A 20,609-nucleotide genomic window follows, 5' to 3' on the forward strand; every position below is an offset into this window, starting at 1 on the left:
GTCTATTATCACAGAGCCTAGTGGTCTAACTGGCAGTTGAAATGCTACTTTTCACCCTAGCATTTATCTTTCTCTGTATCGGTGTAAACTGAAATGGACAAAGAAAACAGAGGTGAAGACAATTCTGAAGATCTGAATTTGAAAAAAAATGTTGAAAGACAAGCATGTAGACTGAATGATCCAGGGATTTTCCATTAAGATTAAAGAACTTCCTGTATGTTTCCGGTTCTCAAATATCAAAATTGTTATTGGCTATTGCTGCATGTTCATGATATCACTAAAAACACTACTCTCGTCTCAACTCATTCACCAAAGTCAGATCATTTCTCAATACATAATGTTTTCATCATTTCTATTGGGAAAATGGGAAATAGATGGGAATCTGCATTTTGCTTAAGATGTTCTGAGATTTCATCCTTGGTACTTACTACCACATTTCTTTCCTTAAAATAAAGAATATACAGCCAACCTCAGCTACTTCAGGGACCAAGATTATAATCACCATGCAACATCCCTTAGAATGAATTCACATACATGCCATGGGATCGCCCAGTTTGAATGCTTGGCAGACCTAGGGCTGACGGCATTTTGATAAATGATGCACATACATAATTTGAAAATCTGAAATGCATTGGCAGAGATCAGGAGATGTTTGTGTTAATGAAAGCACGATTTTCCGGATCAAAGCAGACAAGGGAGGCCCAATTCTCTCAGATGAGGAAGGCTGCAAAATCTGTTTAGTGAATGAAAAGAGAGGTTGTTGGGAGATGAGCTCTTTAAGTAAGGGCAAAATACGTTATCAATCCAAGCCAATTTCAAATAGTCCATCCTCTCTGGAGGACACTGCCAGGAAAGGGATGAACTCAGCATGCTTTTTAAAAACTCTAAGCAAGTATATCAGACCTCTCTAGTGGGACACTTAAAATCACAGTCAGCTGGTATGAAAATCTGGAGAAAGAATGTTATGTTTTATTTGAATGTAAATTCTGTTCAACTCCACAGCCAGGACTTAGAAGAGGGACAGAGAAAAGTATGACCATGAGCTTGGGGGTGGGAATAAATAAGAGAGAAGGATGAGAATTCAGGGATTTCAAAAGCCTTGAGAGGAATGGGAAAGGAATATGATGTCTTTCATAGAGTGATAACTAATGTGTATTGTATATTTAGTGGGACATGTTTTAGATCAGTCATTCTGTGATGAATGAGGAAACACTGGGCTAGGGCATAAAATGGAAAGGAGCAAAGGAAGAAGGGATAAAGAAAAAAGGGAAGAGGGTGAGAGAGCAGTGGAAGCTTTCTTTGTTTGGATCCACTTACTGGTTTCTACTAAGGGTAGTTGATTACTGTGGAGAGTTGATTGGTTTCCTGAGTAGTGCCTGAAGGCTTATTTATTTGTTTGTTTGTTTTTTAAGATTTTATTTATTCATGTGAAACACAGTGAGAGAGGCAGAGACACAGGCAGAGAAGCAGGCTCCCTGCAGGAGCCTGCGGGACTCAATCCCAGGATCCTGGGGATCACACCCTGAGCTGAAGGCAGATGCTCAACCACTGAGTCACCCAGACATCCCTTTGTATTTTTGGCAATTCAGTCCGAAGCTACCAGTGCCTATCTTCAATCACTATGATCTACATGGGGAAGAAAGAGTGATAGGCTTTTATGCTTACATTTATCTACAACACATAAATCTGTAACCAATAATACAGGACTTTTAAAATTCACAATCTCCAGATAAAGTTTCAGAAAAAGGACTTTGTTTTTCTTTACTGCAAAGGAAACACATAGCTATTTATTAACTAAGCTGTTTTATGGTTTTCTAAAAATTTTGGGTAAAGTTAGTATCGTTCATTTGGAAATATACTTGAGCTTAAAAAAATTAGTGCTATGAGACAGCTATTAACTTAAAAAAGGGCAAACAAATTCCTTCCACGTGCCAGTGAATTGACAAGAGGTATAATACATTCAAGTGAATCATTTTTCCCCCATTGGATAGGTTTGTTACAGTCAAAGTACAGGAGAAATGGGAACAAAGAATGTTTCTAAAGAAATTATTTTTGCTGGTCTCAAGTCTCAAAGAGTTATGTAATCAAAGCAGAAAAGTATGGCTTTGAAAATAATTTGTCATGTCATACTTTAACACACGTGCAAGTGTGTCCCCAGAGAAGGCTTGTACAGCTCATGTGTTTAAACTCAAGTTAAGTTGATAAACAGTTGTAGAGTCTTGCTCAGATCTTGTATTCGCTATCTTTGATTCTGAAGATATTGGCCGAATGTAAATGAAATATGTAAGAGGAGGGGTTTAAGGCAACCAGCAGGCATGTTTTTCTGCCCCACTCCAAGGGGTGGGTGGCATTCATTTCCTGCCCTCACAGATTTGAGAAGGAAGAAAAGTATCCAGCAGAGGGCACAGTGCTGGAGTTAGCCTTGGTTTAACCACCACCTTAAATCTACTGGCTAAAGGGAGCTGAAGCACCGGACCACAAAGAAGTGATGGTTAAAAGGGGCTAGCACCTTCCCATGCTTAGGGAGCCAAATTAATATTTTATTTTCAAGTCCATTGAGCCCAAAATTAAGTATACAAAACCGACCATATTCACCTGCCTTATTAGCTGTTACTTATTTTTTTAAATTAGAGACTATATCAAGGAGGAGCTATCAGGAAAATATCAAAAAATGATTAATTTCTCATAAGTGCCTTCAATCCAGAATAGTTTATTACAGTATGTCTTATCTTTCTCATAGAAATATAATCAACTGTGCAGTCAATTATTTTATCTTCTTTTTAAAAAAGATTTTATTTATTTATTCATGAGAGACACAGAGAGAGAGAGGCAGAGGTAGAAGCAGGTTCCTTGCAGGGGACTGGATCTCAGGACCCCGGATCATGACCTGAGCCAAAGGCAGATGCTCAATCACTGAGCCACCCAGGTGCTCTGTTTGTTTGTTTTCTGGCTTACTCTATGTTTATTCCATTTAAATATTGAAATACTAGATCTTCAACAACATAGCTACACATCAGTCTTCTTTTGTCATGGGGCTACCTCTTCAGAGCAGTAAGAGCTCCTTACATTAGCTCTATGGGAATATTAGAAAGTCTAAGGAAAAGGCAAGCAGGCTTTGATCCTGTGGGCAAACACAGTGCCTGCAAGGACTCTGGATGTGATAGGAAGATGTGGCTGATACAGTTCAAACAACTGGGATGAAACTCAAGAAAGGAAAAAATGAATTATTTTTTAAAAGCAGACATCATAAAGCCATTACTATGTTTACAGGCAGGTTTTTCATTCGTTTAAAAATTCAATGAATACAGATTTAAGTAAAGTCTGACATTTCAATCACCAATACATTTCAACAGAGTTCAGACCTTGAGTAAATTGTTGTAAAGACAATGGAAATGGTTAAAAGTCCAATACTTACTGAATTAGGAATGCTTCTATAAACTATTCTAAGATATACATAAGCCTGAATCTTTTGCTTTAAAATTTATGTGGAAAATTTTTAAGAATTTTACAAATGAAAGGAAATAATCCGTAGCCAAAAGTTAAGCAAACTCAGTAAAAAACAAATCTACAATTTACTAATACGACGATCTTGTGAACCATATTCAAATGATTATTTTTAATACCTTATTTTTTTCTAGCAGTTTAGGTTTACAGAAAAATTGAACAGAAAGAAGAATTCCCATATACCCCCACACTCCACTCCTAGAACAGTTTCTCATTTTAATAACCTCTTATATTACTGTGATAGTTTTTTTCTGTTTTACAATTAATGAACCAATATTAATACATTATTATTAACTAAAGTCCATCCTTTACATTAGGGTTCACTCTTTGTGGTGTACACTCTAGGGGTTGTGACAGAGTTCTTTAACTGCTCTAAAAATCCCCTGTGGGCCACCTATTCATCTCTCCATCCTTCTCCCCACCCTGAATCCCTGGCAACCAGTGATCTTTTTACTCTCTCCATAGTTTTGTATTTTCCAGAATGCCATGAAGTTGAAATCACACAGTATGTAGCCTTTTTGGATTGGCTTCTTTCACTGAGCCATATGCATTGAAGTTTCCTCTATGTCTTTTCGTGGTTTGATCACTTTTTTTTTAAAGTAGTGAATAATATTTCACTGTCTGGATATAAAACAGTTGATTTATCCCTTTACTCCCTGGAGGATATTTCCCTGAATTTCCCCTTGGAGCTCTATAGAGGTAAGAATGGAGTTTGTGAATCACAGGACCAGTTTATTTATTTATTTTATTTTTTAAATTATTATAATTTTTTTTACAGGACCAGTTTAATTTGGATGAATTAAATAGGGAGTTTTGTTTCTTTTTTTCCTTTTTTTTTTTTAAGATTTTATTCATTTATTCATGACAGACACAGAGAGAGAGAGGCAGAGACAGGCAGAGGGAGAAGCAGGCTCCATGAAGGGAGCCCAATGTGGGACTTGATCCCCCGTCTCCAGGATCACACCCTGGGCTGAAGGCGGCTCTAAACCGCTGAGCCACTGGGGTTGCCCGGGAGTTTTGTTTCTGTTTCAATTTTGTTTTACAGGATAAGAAGCCACAGGTAGATAGGTCAGTGTGATGTCTTGGTGATGCCATCAGGGACACAGGTGCCTGCTATCTTTTCCTCAGACCCTTATAGGATATGGCTTTTGTCCTCATACTTTTCCCTGAAGATCTCAAGATATTTTCTCTACCTCCTGCATGATGTCAGGAACAAGGGGAAGGCAGAGGGCAAAAGGTGCATGCCAACTAATGGTCTTCCCTGAGAGAGAGAAAAGTGGCCCTTGGCAGCACGGAACTGGCCTGGCACTATCAACAGGCCTTGGTGTTGCTAGGAGCTGGCTTGGCACCTACAGCCAGGCCTTGACAACTAAAGAGACAGTACTAGAGATACCAGAATTATTCAGACGGTTGAAGAGAAAAGATGTGAAAAAAAAAAAAAAAAAAACTTTGACTATTCACAACTTGAGCTAGATCTCACCTTACTCCACAGTACACTACCCAAATGACCACTGTAAATATGGCCAAGAAGTTAAATTCACTCTCAGTTTGGATTATTTAAATAGTTTCAGGAAAAAAACAAACTGAGAGAGCAAATGGAAAACTGTGAAATAGTTATATTTGCAAATAGAAGAACCTCATTTTGACATTTTCTTAAATAACCAAAATTTATTCTTAAAACATTAAATAACACAAGTGATACATAAACACATATGCATTATAAAAGATTCAAATAATAAATGTAAAAATGACAATCCTCTTTCCCTTCCTTCACTAGCAAGAACAACCACTAAAATATTAGTGCATTTATTAGAAGACATTTCACTTTACATTCATACTCATAATTTTAGTTTTTCTTTTGCATATATGTGTCATAACTCATGTGACATAAATGTGTCTCTGTGTGTATATATACACGCACATAATATATATGTAAAATATTCTACAAATTGCTCTTTTTTTTCCCATAGCAAATAGAGCTGCTAGGTCTAAGTGTTTAACATTTAACGTTTTGGTAGATATGGCCACCCCGAAAATGTCTGTTTCCAATTTTGATCTCACAATGGTGTATAATGCATTCATCTTCTATCTGCCCTCACCAACCCAGAATCATTCTCCCATTTAGCACTTTGTATCCATTGCTGTTTTATTTTGCATTTCCCTGATCACCACTGATGGTGATGATCTTTCCATATGTTGATGGGCCTTTAGAAATTGTTGTATCTATTATCTTTATCATTCTCTTGCTGATTTGTAGGGATTGTTTTATATGGTGTGAATAGTAATCCTTGGTGATAAACATGTACGTTGCAAACATTTCTGTCTGCATGCAGCTTATCTTCTAACCTATTTATGATGTCTTTTTTCTCTCAGTTTTTCTTCTAAGGGATTTTATATAATGACTTAAAAATATTTTCTTTTCAAGTTCTGGGTTTTGTGTTTGTTTTAAAGATTTTATTTATTTATTCTAGAGAGAGAGAGGGGGGAGAGGGGCATAGAGAGACACCATTCAAAGCAGACTCCCTGAAGAGCACAGAGCCCAACATAGGGCTCTATCTCACGACCCCAAGATCATGACTTGAGCCAAAATTAAGAGTTAATTTCTTAACTGACTGAGCTACCCAGGTGCCTTATGTTTTTTTTTTAATGAAAATTTTTCTCACCTAATCCCCTGATTATAAAAATATTTTGCCCTATTTTATTTAAATATTTTATAGTTTGGCTTTAGGTTTATTGGAGAATCTGAGCTCTCTTTTTTGGTGTGCTGTAAGTAGGAATCTAACTTATCTTTAACTACTTGGTGTAATGGGGTCAGAATGCTTAAGTCTGTTTTCCAGCTCTGCTATTTGCTTGTAGTTCTGAATTACTTGACTCTCTGGGCCTCAGTTTTAGCATTACAAAATGTGTATAATACTTTTACTTACCTTTTAAGATTGTGGGATGGATGGCATGAGTTATTACATGAAAAACACTTAAAATGGTTTCTGGAATAGTATAAACCCTTCTTCATTTATATTTAGTTCTGCCCCATACCCCTAAAAACTCAAAATCTGAAATAAAAAAGCAACAAAACAAATCCAATCCTTTCTCTAGTGAATTGATACACGATATTTAATTTATATTACATAAATGGATCTTTTTTTTATTCTATTCTGTTTCATTGAGCTTTCTGTCAATTCCCTCTGTTTTAATTGCTATAACTTTAAGATATATTTGCTCTCTGGAAGGGCATAAGCCTCTCACTGTTCTTCTTTTTTTTTAATTTTTTAAAATTTATTTATGATAGTCACAGAGAGAGAGAGAGAGAGAGGCAGAGACATAGGCAGAGGGAGAAACAGGCTCCATGCACTGGAGCCCGACGTGGGATTTGATCCCGGGTCTCCAGGATCGCGCCCTGGGCCAAAGGCAGGTGCCAAACCGCTGCGCCACCCAGCGATCCCCTTCTTTTTTTTTTAATTGGCATTCTTGTGTATGTTTTTTTGTACAGATGAGTTTTAGAATTATCTTGTTAAGTTCCATAGGCAATATCTTGTTGAGTTCAATAAGAAATCTTAAGTTCCATTTAAATTTGGTTTAAGATTCCATTACATTTATAAATTACTTCAGGGAGAATTGATATCTTCATGATATTAAGTTTTCCTGTGAAAATGGGAACATGGTATGTTGCTCTGAAAATTTAAGTCTTCTTTTTCTGTGCTCCGGTAAAATGTTATCATTTTCTTTATATCTTATCTTTCTGATTATAAACTGGCTGCAGTATTCCAGAAGTTGTTACTGTTAAGAGTCAAATCCAAAGGGACAATGTGAGAGTCTCATTGTATCTCAATAATTTTGACTTGGACAAGTTCTCATCTTTGAACTAATCACTATAACCAGAAGAATGTGATATACGACTGGCTTAAGTTTAGCTCATGTACCCCACTGGGAACTCCCGGGTGACAGGAAAATTATCCAAGAGAGTAGGATGTATGTAACATCAATTATTCTAATTTGGATGCATATTAATATTTGATCTGATTTAGTTTTTTTTTTTTTTTTTTTTTTACTAGTTTCTTCAGTATTTTCCTCAGGAGGGACTTCTAGATTATATGCTTTCTGAGTCCCTGTGTGTCTGAAACTGTCTCTTCTTTCTTATTTATATGAGTTATAAAATGTTTAAAATGTCATTCCATTGTCTTATTTTTCTCTAGTAAATGAGAAATTTGAAGCCTGCCTGATTTTCTTTACTTTCTAAATAACCAACCCTCTCTCTAAAAGAAGCATGTAATATTTTCCTTTATCCTTGGAGTTAAAGGTTTCATCAAGAGGGATAGGTTTAATATGATTTTTGATATATGAATCTTAAGTATTTAGCTTAGCTGCTTCTAGTAGCTCTGTGATTCTTGCTTTTGTTCCCTCCTCTTTCTGGAATTTCTATTATGTGTATTATAACTAGATTTATCTTCCATTAACTTTTCTTTTTTTTTTTTTAAAGATTTTATTTATTTATTCATGAGAGACACAGATAGAGAGGCAGAGACGCAGGCAGAGGGAGAAGCAGGCTCCATGCAGGGAGCCTGATGTGGGACTGGATCTCGGGACTCCAGGATCATGTCCTGGGCCGAAGGCAGGTGCTAAACCACTGAGCCACCCAGGGATCCCCTTTTATTTTCATTCATGATTTTCACTGTATATGTGTATATATATATATATATATATAAAATCAAATACATAGTTAAAAATACATAATCAAATATATAATGGAATGCATGTGTAGGCATATGTGTGTATACATGTACAACCACTCCTTCCTCTGGTGTTTGGTGTCATTAATTGGTGGTTGTTCTATTATTTGATTCCTCCATAGAGGGTTTAACAATGGAACTCATGTCTATTTTATTTCCAAAATTTTGTTTGTTTTATTGACTTTCTCTCCCTTCCCCTTTCCCTTTCACCTACCTTCCTTCCTTCCTTCCTTCCTTCCTTCCTTCCTTCCTTCCTTCCTTCCTTCCTTCCTTCCTTTCTTCCTTCCTTCCTTCCTCCTTCACACCATCCATCTTTCCTTCCATTAAGATAACTAGTTTCTTTAGAGTCTACTCAGTTTTTCTTAATAGGAGCTTCTGTTCTGGTTGCTAGCTTGGTCTCTTTTCTTGAAATAGCCAAGGCTCATTAAATATTTTGTGTTTTGTTTTTCTTTGTCAACCTATGCAAGTTGAGGGTGAGAGTATCTTGGGAAGTACTATACTGGCAGTGAGTGGAGACAAAGGAAGTAGTTCATTTCCCAATTAGCTGATGGGTATTTTTTCAGTAGTCTTTTTCTAGGACTGAGAAACAAGATGGCAGGGATATTTTTCTCATGAACTCAGTGGATCCTCTTACCAATCTGTTGTGACATACATTTATTTATTTATTTATTTATTTATTTATTTATTTATTTTTTATTTATTTATTTATTTTTTATGATAGTCACAGAGAGAGAGAGAGAGAGAGAGAGAGAGGCAGAGACCTAGGCAGAGGGAGAAGCAGGCTCCATGCACCGGGAGCCCGACGTGGGATTCGATCCCAGGTCTCCAGGATCGCGCCCTGGGCCAAAGGCAGGCACTAAACCGCTGCGCCACCCAGGGTTCCCTGTTGTGACCTTTAAAGAGATTCAGGATTGAAGTTCTCTGCCCCATACTTTGCTAGAGAGGCCACTTCCTCTCAGTCAGGTTCTTATTGTCTTGTGGAATGCGAGAACCTCCTACAGGTCTCCTGGGTGCTACTGAAACTGGATCCTCAAAGGTTTATTGGGTCTCCTTCAGGCTTTAGAAATAGGCCACGTTTCTCTCACCTTCTTCCCACTTCCCTACACACCTATTACTTCTTGAGTCATTTTAGCTGTAAGTTTTCTGAGAAAGGAAGCAAAGTGATTGCATTAAAACTACCATCTTCTGAGAATTACCTCTGATTTATCTTTTGATAGGAATATACTCAAGAGGATCTGAGACTACTGTAAATCCATTCCTTTCTAGCAAATGCAAGATGCATTATCTATTTTAGTATATTATCTGCCTTTTGAAAATTATATATATTCCCAAATAATTTATTTCTCTTTGTTCAAATTAATGCTAGGCATCCAGAGCCTAACATATATAATTATGCTATTCATTAACCTTGCTTAGGTGCAGATTTCTTCCAAATCATCTATTTATTTGACCAAAAGTTTTTAATGCCTTCTTTTTGCCTGTCACTGCATTCAATCCTTAAATGTCATTCAATCCTCACCTCTCATTAAGTAGCATAGACATCCTGGGGAGAGGACTATCATGTGAGCTTGTCTGTTCTGTTGCTTAATACAGTTTTCATTTGTCAACTTACAGAATGTTTTGTAACCTTTGTAAAAGATTGAAAACATGGCCAGAATCCTCACTAATTCCACACCCCAAACCTTTACAATGCAACCTTGCAGTTCCTCCTATCAGAATGTGGAGTCTATTTCCCCATTCTTTGAATCTGGACTGGCCTTGTCACTTACTTTGGCTAAAACATGTGGCAAAGTGACATGTACTGGTTTTGAGCTTAGGCCACTTCAGGTCTGGCAGGCTTCAGCTTTCTTCCTTAGATCCGTGGTCACTATGGGAGACAGTTGGGTTGGCTGACCTGCTGGAGTAGAGATGAGGCATTTGGGCTGGGACCAGCTGAACCACCCAGCTAAGCTCAGCCCAACTTGCCAACTTGCAGAATTGTGAACGAAATGAATGATTGTTTTAAGCCATTATGTTCTGGGATGTTTTTTAAGCAGAAAAAGATTACTGGTACAATACTGAAGTGCCATTGGTAATTTCATTGTATTCACTCCTAATAGGACCTCTGTTAAGATACAGGAAATTGGTTTCAAAGTAACTATGGGCATTTTGTTTTCCTTACTTCTATTTTCATTGAATCTATATCGTCATTTATATCTATTTATAATATATGTATGCATGTATCATCTATATCTAAATATATTTGAATCTTTATATTGGGAGGGCAAGCTCAGTCTAAACTAGAATTCAGACTAATAAATCCAATGAACAGCTGAGCTGCATGTTATCACAAATGTACATTTGGATGACTTAATTTGCATTAGAATGAAAAGAGGTTACAATGAGGACATTTTGGAAAGAGCACCTCAAGAGAGAGATGTTCTATTCTCAAGCCCAGCATCATGGACTTTTGAGCCCAATGGGCATTCTTCTCATTTTTGTGGAACATAATTTTGTTTTGGTGCATTGATGATTAAAAGGAATATACCCTTGTCTTGACAACTTGAGGTTCATATGTCAGGAGGCTGTAACTTAATGGAGGGCATCAACAGAGTGGCAACAGAAAGGTGTGATTTTAAAATGGAGTTACAAGTGATGGAAGAAGGAGTGTGCGGAGGGGGCCTTGAGAGGACTCTGTGAGCCAAGTGTACCACAAAGAGTGACAAAAATAATTGTCGGGGTCTTGGTTGGGAGAAGTTGATAAATAGTGAAATCAGTTTTAAGACTTACATAAATTTCTTGCTTTTAGGTCACTGTAATAACCAATCATTTACTATGAATGCTCCTTTCAATTTTCTCTTAACTGCATGCTGGAAGTTAAATATAAAATAAAAATAAGCTGTTAGAAGTAAGATGTTACTAAAAAATGATTCGTCTAATGCCAAATGATAAAAATAAATCTTTAAAAGTGAAGAAAGTCTGAAGCCAAAATATACAGACAGAAGTAAAAGCAGTCAGATAGCAAGTAAAAAGTACTTATTTGTCATAAACGATATAGAGAACAGATTAGTAAGGGAAAGCAATGTATTATCTGGAAGTGTTGTGTTCTTTTTATAACATATGTCATGATTTAATCTAGTTTCTCTTGAAGATTTTTAGTTCATCATTGTAGTACTATTTATGACTACTGAAACTCAACATACCTTATGGAGTCAGACGTTTTATGGTGAACTTCCCATGCTGGGAACAAAAAGCTATCTCAGAATATAATAATTATTATGTTCAAGAAAAATTCCAAAGGCATTATTTCTGGAAAAAAAAGGCTTTACCCCAATTACAAGTTCTAATTAAAATAAAATAGTCAAAGATGGGGGTGCCTGGGTGGCTCAGTCAATTAAGCAGTTAAGTGTCTGCTTTTGGCTTAGGTCATGATGCCAGGGTCCTGGGATTGAGCCAAGTCTGGCTCCCAATTCAGTGGGGAGCCTGCTCCTTTCTCCTACCTGTGCTCTTGCTTGCTATCTCTCTTTCTCCCAAATAAATAAATAAAATCTTTTAAAAAAATAGTCAAAAATGAAGGAAAACTGCATCATTTGAATGGAGCTCTCTCATCTTTCAGATGGCACCAAATTCTTTCGGTTTTCCTCCTACTTCATTAACTACTCCTTTTTGGTGCTTAACTACCCCTTAGATACAAATATAAAAGCTCTCCAAGGATCAATCCTTACCTCTCTTCTTTTCTCTCACTTTTCCATGATAAATTTCATCTAATTTAATCGTATGACAATGCAAATGACTCTGTTTGTTTGTTCCTTCCCTCCTCTGTCCCTCCCTCCCTTCCCTTCTTTTTAGGTTAGTTCCAGGTATAGAACATACTGATTCAACGATTCTGTACATTACTCAGTGCTTACCAATATAAATGTAGTCACCGTCACTGTACATTATCACAATATTATTGACTATACTGTGCTTTTCAACTTTGTGAATTATTTATTTTATAACTGGAAGTTCATATCTCTTAATCCTCTTTATCTATTTCATACCTCTTCCAACCAACCTCTGCTCTAGCAACCACCAGTTTGTTCTCTGTATTTGTCTGTTTTTTGTTTGTTCATTTGGTTTTTTTGTGTGTGTGTGTTCCACACACAAGTGAAATCCTATTCTTTACTCCACTTTTATCCCTTCTCTGAGTGCTTCCAATTCCAATGTTGTTCACAATTCAGTTCTCATATCCTGCAGTATCTCAAACACCATTCATCCAATCTGAATTAATCAACTCAGTATCTCTTTCTTTAACTTGCTGTCTTTTCTTTTTATTATTATTTTGAGAGAGAGAGTGTGTGTGCATGTGAGTGCAGGGGAGAGGGGCAGAGGGAGAGCTGGGAGACAAGGGAGGGGGAGAGAGAATCTCAAGCAGGCTCCACACTCAGCATGGAGCCTGATGTGGGGCTCGATCTCATGACCCTGAGATCATGACCTGAGCCAAAATCAAGGGTCAGATGCTCAACTGACTGAGCCATCCAGGTGCCCCAACTTGCTATCTTTTGATGTCATTGAATGCTAACTATCAACTATCTTCAAAGTCACAGACTTTGACTTCTTCCTTTTTCTTGTATACCCCAACCAAAAGGTGGCCAAGTTCTGAGACATCTAGAGTCTATGACTACTTGCAGCTGTTTCTTCTCTTCTATTTCTTCTGCAACTGCTCTAGTTTAGATATCACTATGTCTTACCTGGACCATGGTACTAGCCATCTCAATTGTCACTGCTTTTATTTACTTCTATTTTTTAATTCGTTTGTCCTCTAATTACTTTGATCACAATATGTATGTCTTTATTTAAAACTTCAGAATGTTTCCTACTGTCCCTGAATAAAGCCCAAAACATATTATCAGTCATTTAAACCTCTTCATCAAGACAGACCATTCCAAACCTATTTCCAGTTTAATTTCTTTGGGTACCAAAAGATCTATTCAAACTCTTCTATACATCCTTCCCTGTGTATGTATAATGATTTCCTACCTTTGTTCCTTTTTTTTCAGTGTTTCTTGAAGTACTGGGTATTTTTTCTTTCCATGTAAAAATATCCATATTATTCTTATCCATAAAATTCTGTTCTAATATAATCTCTATTGAATTCAGCTAAAATACACCAAGCATTTATGCTAGATTCTATGCTAAGTATATTATCTCATTTACTTTCATAAAAAGATACTACTATCTTATATTCTTATTACACATTAATATTTTTATTATATATTGCTACAAAGATGTCTTATAAAACAGTGGCATAAATTGTATTTAATTCATCTTGGCATTTCTCAAAGTTCTTGGGGAAGGGTAGATGTCCAATCAATATGTATGCACAAGTGAAATATATTAATAATGTTTTCAGTGGTTCTACTACATTTATTCCTATTCTGCATTGTCAAGGATTTAAGAGAGCTTAAATCTTTTCAATGAGATTTTTAAAAGGAAATAGAGTAAAGAAAGGAAAAATAAAATGAAGTCAGATGTAAGATTGGTTCACAGTAACTGTGAAGTATGGTTTAGCATAATTTGTCAGAGTTGCGTCACAGATTTGGTGATTAGCCAAGGCAAAAAGATCATTTATTTACAGCATAACCAATTTTCATGAGATGAAAATAAGTAAGTTACTGATAAGAAGCTCAATTCTTAAGGAAGATTGTTTGATGTAGTGAATTACGTCTTCAACACTATACTTAAAGTACAAGGGATATAAGCTACCTTAAAAACCAAACTTCTCAGTGTTACTTTCTCAAGAATGATAGGTAAGTTACCACAGAATAGACAAAATGGACTTATTTCAAGAGTGGTAGACAGGGTCATACATTATTCAGGTGACAACTGTATTGAGCTGTTTCAGTAAATTGTAGAGGGCATGATGATATGCTTCTTCCTGTACTCTTTCTTCTTTCTCCTCTTGTTTTTAACAGAAAAGAAAAGAACAGTTCAGTGTTGTGATGGGTTTCTTAAGATACTTGGAAGTTATTAGCTACATGGGGGGGGTCCTTGTTATAGCCTTTCCACACAATGGAAGGAATGACAAATACTATCGCAGTATGATTATACATGTTTATGTTCTCAAAACCATAATCACAGATATGGTGGTTAGAAGTGATGGTAGACAGTAGGAATAGTATGCATACATGTATGTGTTCATACATGTGCACATGTATGCTCACACATATATATTTCAATATATATTGACTGTTACTTCACAAAATAGTCTATGACCAGCTATTTAAACTCAGCTTTTTTCTTTTTCAAGGTCTAATCCTTGTTGTCTCATAATTGTCGCTCACAATGACTATTTTGCTTTTGAATGATTAGACATATTTCATTACTACAAATAAAGAAACTTCTTAACAAATTACTCCTTAAGAGTAAATAAGAAATTACGTGTACTGGCTTCAAAAAATCCTTGAATTTCCTACCTGGTGTTTATGGTCAAAAAGCACAATAGGCTTTCAAACAGGTTCTCATAAGGAAAAATTCTGTTTGTTTTGTCACACTTTTTCCATTAATTTAAAAACCAGTGAAAGCCTGAAAACCCTGGGAAGTGTGACAATAACCCCTAATTTTGAGTTTTCAAAATCTCTTGGGAAGCACATTTTGTGGATAATTGCAAGTGCTTTGTGAAAGAGCTTCAGAACGGCATGAGCTTCTGGATTAAGTATATACTATTTTGGAGAACAAAAATATCTTTCTTATGTTGTCTCACATCCTCTGTTTAATGAATCTCATCAATTTATGCCAGTGATGAAACTGACTGGTTCAGACAAACAGCTCTATAATGCTTACTGTTAAGTATCTCCTAAAAATCATGAAAATTAATCAAACATCTAAAAGACCAAAAACTAGCCCAAGCAAACAAACAAACAAAAATGATAATGCCTCATGTAAGTGTGGTTTTTGTGAAACTTGTCTGCTTATGCATTGCTGGTGGCATTGTGGATTGACACAACCCATCTGGAAAGCATTGTGATATCTGATTACACCCACAGACGAGTTTTATGGCACACAGGATATCATTTCTCTTCAGTACAACAATCTCATTTTTGATGACCAGCCTTTGTTAGATGATAAATCTAAACCTCTGCTTATATTTCTCTTATGACCAAGTGCTAATTTCTCTCCTGAGACTTTGGGCTAAGTGTGTGTGTATATGTGTATATGAGTACATTGGTCTTTTGGATAATGACTGTCATTATTCAGTAATTATTATTTTTATCAAACACTGTGGTATGTACTTTACATGTGTTATCTCTTTTAATTTTTATAATAATCCCATTTAGTAAATATTATTATACTAATTTTAGAGATGACAAAACTTGACCTTAAAAAGATTAGTTAACCTAGCCACATCACCAGCTCATCTGACAAAATGTTGTTTAAAACATATGCAACTGACACTAAGGCATATTAACCTTAACTACTAAACCCTCAATTATTACTTAATATTTTTTTTAAGCTGAGCAGTATTTGAGTTACTTGTGCCCAAATCTTACTTCCCCAGATGTGGATTAAAGAATGTTTAGAGTTGTCATGTGCTCTCTGAATCACATTCAAAGGAAGCTGCTGAAACCTCATATATGAACCTTTTGTGTGTCTCTCCTTTTCCAGCTGTCTGTTTCCAAGAGTTTTTCGTGCTTCCTTTTCTAGGACTCTGGGATAGGAAGCATGTCATGTGGACATGGTGTGTCCCACACTGAAACTTTTCTTTGGTACCCTTGCTCTATACTTTTGTACCTATTCAATGGGATGAATCATTCTTTTACTGGTAAGTCTGTAGTTCCCAAGCAACTGCCCTTTGATTGATCCTGGACTATAGATCCTACCTCAGAGCTGTCCCATAGTCAGTGTTCATGGGGTTCTTGTCCCTTTCTGAGGCCACCTTTGTTTAAGGCCTGCAGATCAGAAGGGGCATCAGATAGATGCAAAGTCAGCATCAAAAAGAAACATTTCGCTAAAGATGTAAAGAAATGAGACCAAGATATACTTGTACAGTGAAGTGCAGTTGGAAAGTTAGGATACTTAAAGTGTAAATAACAGGTATTTCATCAGAATAATCTCAATTAATCTTCACACTACCCCTATTGTTTAGCTGTTTCACACAGTATTTGCCATGTTTTGGTGTGTTAACTTGCTCATTTCCTTTGTTGTATAGTATTCCATTAAATGAATATTCAGAAATTTATATGGCTTTTCTCTTGTTGATAGGGATTAGGTTTGCTTCCCATTTGGGACTACTACAAATTATGCAGCTATGAAACTCTTGTACACTTGTGTTCCTGGAATATACATGTGTTTTTATGGGTATTAGTTAGGAGTGGAATTGCTGGGTCATTAGATATGCTTACATCTAACCTTAGCATATAATGCCAAACAATTTTCCTAGTGGTTTTGCCAATTTACACCCTGCTAGCCTTTTATAATAGTTCCCAGTGCTTCTCTTTCTCAGCAACACTTGGCATTGTCAGTCTTCTTACTTTTTTTAAGATTTTTTAATTTATATATTCATGAGAGAGAGAGAGAGAGAGAGGCAGAGACACAGGCAGAGGGAGAAGTAGGCTCCATGCCAGGAGCCCCATGCAGGACTCGATCCAGGACTCCAGGACCACGCCCTGGCCCAAAGGCAGGTGCTAAACCGCTAAGCCACCCAGGGATCCCCTAGTCTTCTTATTTTTAGTTCTTCTGGTGGGTGTGTACTATCATCTTTTTGTAGCTTTAATTTGTACTTCTGTAATGACTACAAAAGTTAAGCATTCTTGCAAATGTTTATAGGACATGTTTATATCTTCTTTCCTGAAGTGCCTCTTCAAGTCTTTTGCTTATTTCTGGTGGTTTGTCTTTTACTGAAGGATTTGTAGTTCTTTCTATATTGTGGATACAAGCATTTTCTTGATTATATGTGTTGTAATATCTTCTCCCACTCTGTGGCCTGCCTATTCACTATTTTGTGACTAACCAGTTCATAATCTTAATGTGGTCCAATTTTTCAACATTATTTTATATACAATAATATTTGTGTCATTTTAGAAGAATCATTGCCTACCCCAAGATCATGAAGCTATCCTAATAGGATTCATTTGTCAATTTCCATTTGTTTTATTCTGTATTAACCTTTTGAAATAATGTTTTATAATTTTGTTAAAGGTATTGACATGTTTGCTAGATTTTTTCTCAGATAATGAATATTTTTGATGCTTTTATAAGCAGTATAATCATAAAGTTTAATTTTCAAATGTTTTGGTTGATATGTAGGAATACAACTATTTTATATTGGTCTTGCATCCTAGAGCCTTGTGAAACTCTTGCAGTAATTTTTTTAAAAAAGATTTTATATATGTATTTGAGAGAGAGAATAAGAGAGCATGAGCAGGGGAAGGGCAGAGGGAGGCGGAGAAGTAGACTCCCTGTGAGTAGAAAGCCTGACATGATATGGGGGGGCATCAATCCCAGGACCCTGGGATCATGACCTGAGCAGAAGGCAAATATATAACCAACTAAGCCACCCAGGTGCCCCTCTTGCAGTGATTCTTATGATTTTTTTCTATAGATGCTTTACAATATTCTACATAAATCCTCAAACCATTTGCAAATACCACAAATCTTCATTTCCAATCTCTTCATCATTTATGTATGTATGTATTTGCCTTATTTCACCAGCTAAGACCTTCAGTTAATGTTAAATAGAAGTGATGATAGTGGTCATCTTTGTGTTATGCCCAGTCTCAAAGAGGAAGCTTTTACCACTTCACCATTAAATGTTTGATTTTTTTCTTTTTGGTAATATTCTATAAGATTAGGCAAGTCTCCTTCCTTTACTAGTTTTCTAAGTTTATTTTTTTACCATGAAGTAATATTAATATTTATAAAATCTTTGAGCATACTTTTCTGTTTATTCTGTTAATATGGTGAAAATATGTTTTTTCCTTTCTTTCTGTTAATGTAGTGAAATATACTGATTAGTTTTCTAATATTAAACCAGCCTTATATTTTTGGATTCTTGGAATAAATTATACTTGTTTTCTCTGTATTATGACATACACACACACATGCAAACTCCACACCCATATTTAGTATTAACACATTGAATCCTGTGAGATGTAGATGTTCATTCAGTATGCTAATGTTTTTGTTAATATTTATTTTAATTAGGGTATGAAAAGAAATCACATATTATGGAAAATTATATGCTAGACATTTATCCATTTTCTTATTCAATCCTTCAGCCTTATCATCAAACTTTCTGTACATAAGAAAATTAAAACTCAAATCATTGATTTAATTTTCTAAGCCATGAAGATAACCTATTTAATTTTAAGTTTCCTGTTTCAACACCAGTGGATGCCCTGTGCAATGCACTTCAACATGCTGGGAAGTCTGATGTTCTAGAATAATACTGAAATGTGGTAAGAGTACAAGACATCTGCAGTCAGAGAAGCTTGGGGACAAGGCCCAGCTTTATAACTCACTCTGAGACTTTGGATAAGTGGCTTAAGCTCTTTAAACTTCTGTTTCTTCACCTATAAAATGGTGAGAATAGTAACCACTTCATCAACTTGGGATAGGGATTAAATAAAATAAACAGAGCTTTAATAGACATAGGATTATTCAAATTTTCTATTTTCGGGGGATCGGTTTTGGTGTGTTGTTTTTTTCTAGAAATTTGACCTTATTATTTAACTTTTCTTTTCTTTTTTTTTTTAAGATTATTTAAGAGAGTCCTCCCATCTGCTGTGAGTGGGAATAGGGTTGCAGAAGAAGAGGGAGAGAAGAAGCAGACTTTCCACTGAGCGAGGAGCCCAACAGGATTGCGGGTGTGCTATGATTCCAGGGATCATAACCTGAGCTGAAGGCAGCAGCTTCAGCCCCAACTTGAAGCTCAATCTCATGATCCTGAGATCATAACCTGAGCTGAAACCAAGAGTCTGACACTTAACTGACTGAGACACCTAGGAGCCCTTGACTTTATTATTTGAATTTTCAAATATATTGGCATAGAACTATTACAGTCCTCTTATCATCTTTGTAATACATTTAAGAGCTATAGCTTTGCATTTTATTCATTCTTTGCCTCCTCTCTTTTTTCTCAATATTTCTTTTTAGAAATTTATTTTATATTCTTTTCAATAAGCCAATTTTTATTTAGTTGATCATTTCTCTCTTAGGTTTTCTTTCTTTCTCTTTACTGTCTGCTCTTTATTTTCCCTTTCCTTCTACTTACTTTGGATATAGTTACTGATCGTTAAAAACTTCTTGAGATAGATGCTCAAGTCATTGATTTTCAGCCTTTCTTCTTGAGCTAGGGCACAATGAAAAGACCATAAGGCATTTTAACTAGTTATCTCCCTCCTGACTGTATATATGCTATTGCTTTATATAATACATATATATGTTGTTGTGCATGTATATATATATATATCACATATATGTGATATATATATTCATAAAGGAATTACAAAAACAGGAAGCATAGTATTTTTTTATTATATGTTTATATCTATATCTCTCTATATTTATCTCCCCCCCGACTTCTTATATGCTGTTGTTGTGTATTGTGTGTGTGTGTATATATGTGTGTACGCACATATATATAGTATAATACACAGTACATATATATTTAGTATAAACATACATATATTTTATATATATTTATAATACATACAGTAAATACTGTGTTTTTTGTTCTTGTAATTCCCTTTAATCTGAGCCATGCCTATAATTTGCTCTAGTTTTTTTTTTTTTAAGATTCTATTTATTTGGGGGAGGGGCACAAGGAGGGGTGAGGGGCAGAGGGAGAGGGAGAAGCAGACTCCCTGCTGAGCAGGTACCCTGATGTGATGGGGAGGTGCTTGATCCCAGGACCTCAGGATCATGACCTGAGCTGAAGGCGGCAGCTTCACCGACTGAACCACCCAGGTGCTCCCCTATAACTTGCTTTGACTAATAGAATACAACACCATGATATTGTGTGACATCCAAGGCTGGATTTAAGAGATTTGTTAATTTCTGCTATGAGCCCAAGCTGTGTGGAGGGACTAAGTGGAGGAGAACAGAGGCACTTCAGTCAAAAGCCACATCTGATCTTTCACTTTATCACCAGAATTTCTTGCCAGTCATATGTATGGGTCATCTTCTGCGTAGCCCAGTTGAGCATGATGACAATACCCCCAGCTGATACCTTGTAAGACAGAGAACGATCCAACCTAGTTCAGTTCACATTGCAGAATTGTGAGACATAATAAAAGGTTGCTTTGATTTAAGTCACAAAGGTTTATCAACCAGCAGCTGGCATCAAGAATTGAGGGATTGCCATTTGAGCCATACCACACCAAAGGGAGGAAATCACATTATTTCCTGTGGATTGGCTACCAA

The 20,609-nt window shown here is 36.1% G+C and overlaps 1 long non-coding RNA gene across 1 annotated transcript in view; it reads left to right on the forward strand.

Moving 5' to 3' along the window:
• The window catches only part of LOC140639685 (uncharacterized), a 34,134-nt gene extending 14,176 nt beyond the window's left edge, over positions 1-19,958 (forward strand). The window contains exon 3 of the long non-coding RNA XR_012036313.1: positions 18,943-19,958. This is a non-coding gene — a long non-coding RNA (uncharacterized lncRNA). The remainder of the gene's footprint in view (positions 1-18,942) is intronic.
• The last annotated feature ends 651 nt before the right edge of the window (positions 19,959-20,609 follow it).

This window comes from Canis lupus, chromosome 1, assembly GCF_048164855.1.
Source record: "Canis lupus baileyi chromosome 1, mCanLup2.hap1, whole genome shotgun sequence".
Classification (NCBI taxonomy): Eukaryota; Metazoa; Chordata; class Mammalia; order Carnivora; family Canidae; genus Canis; species Canis lupus.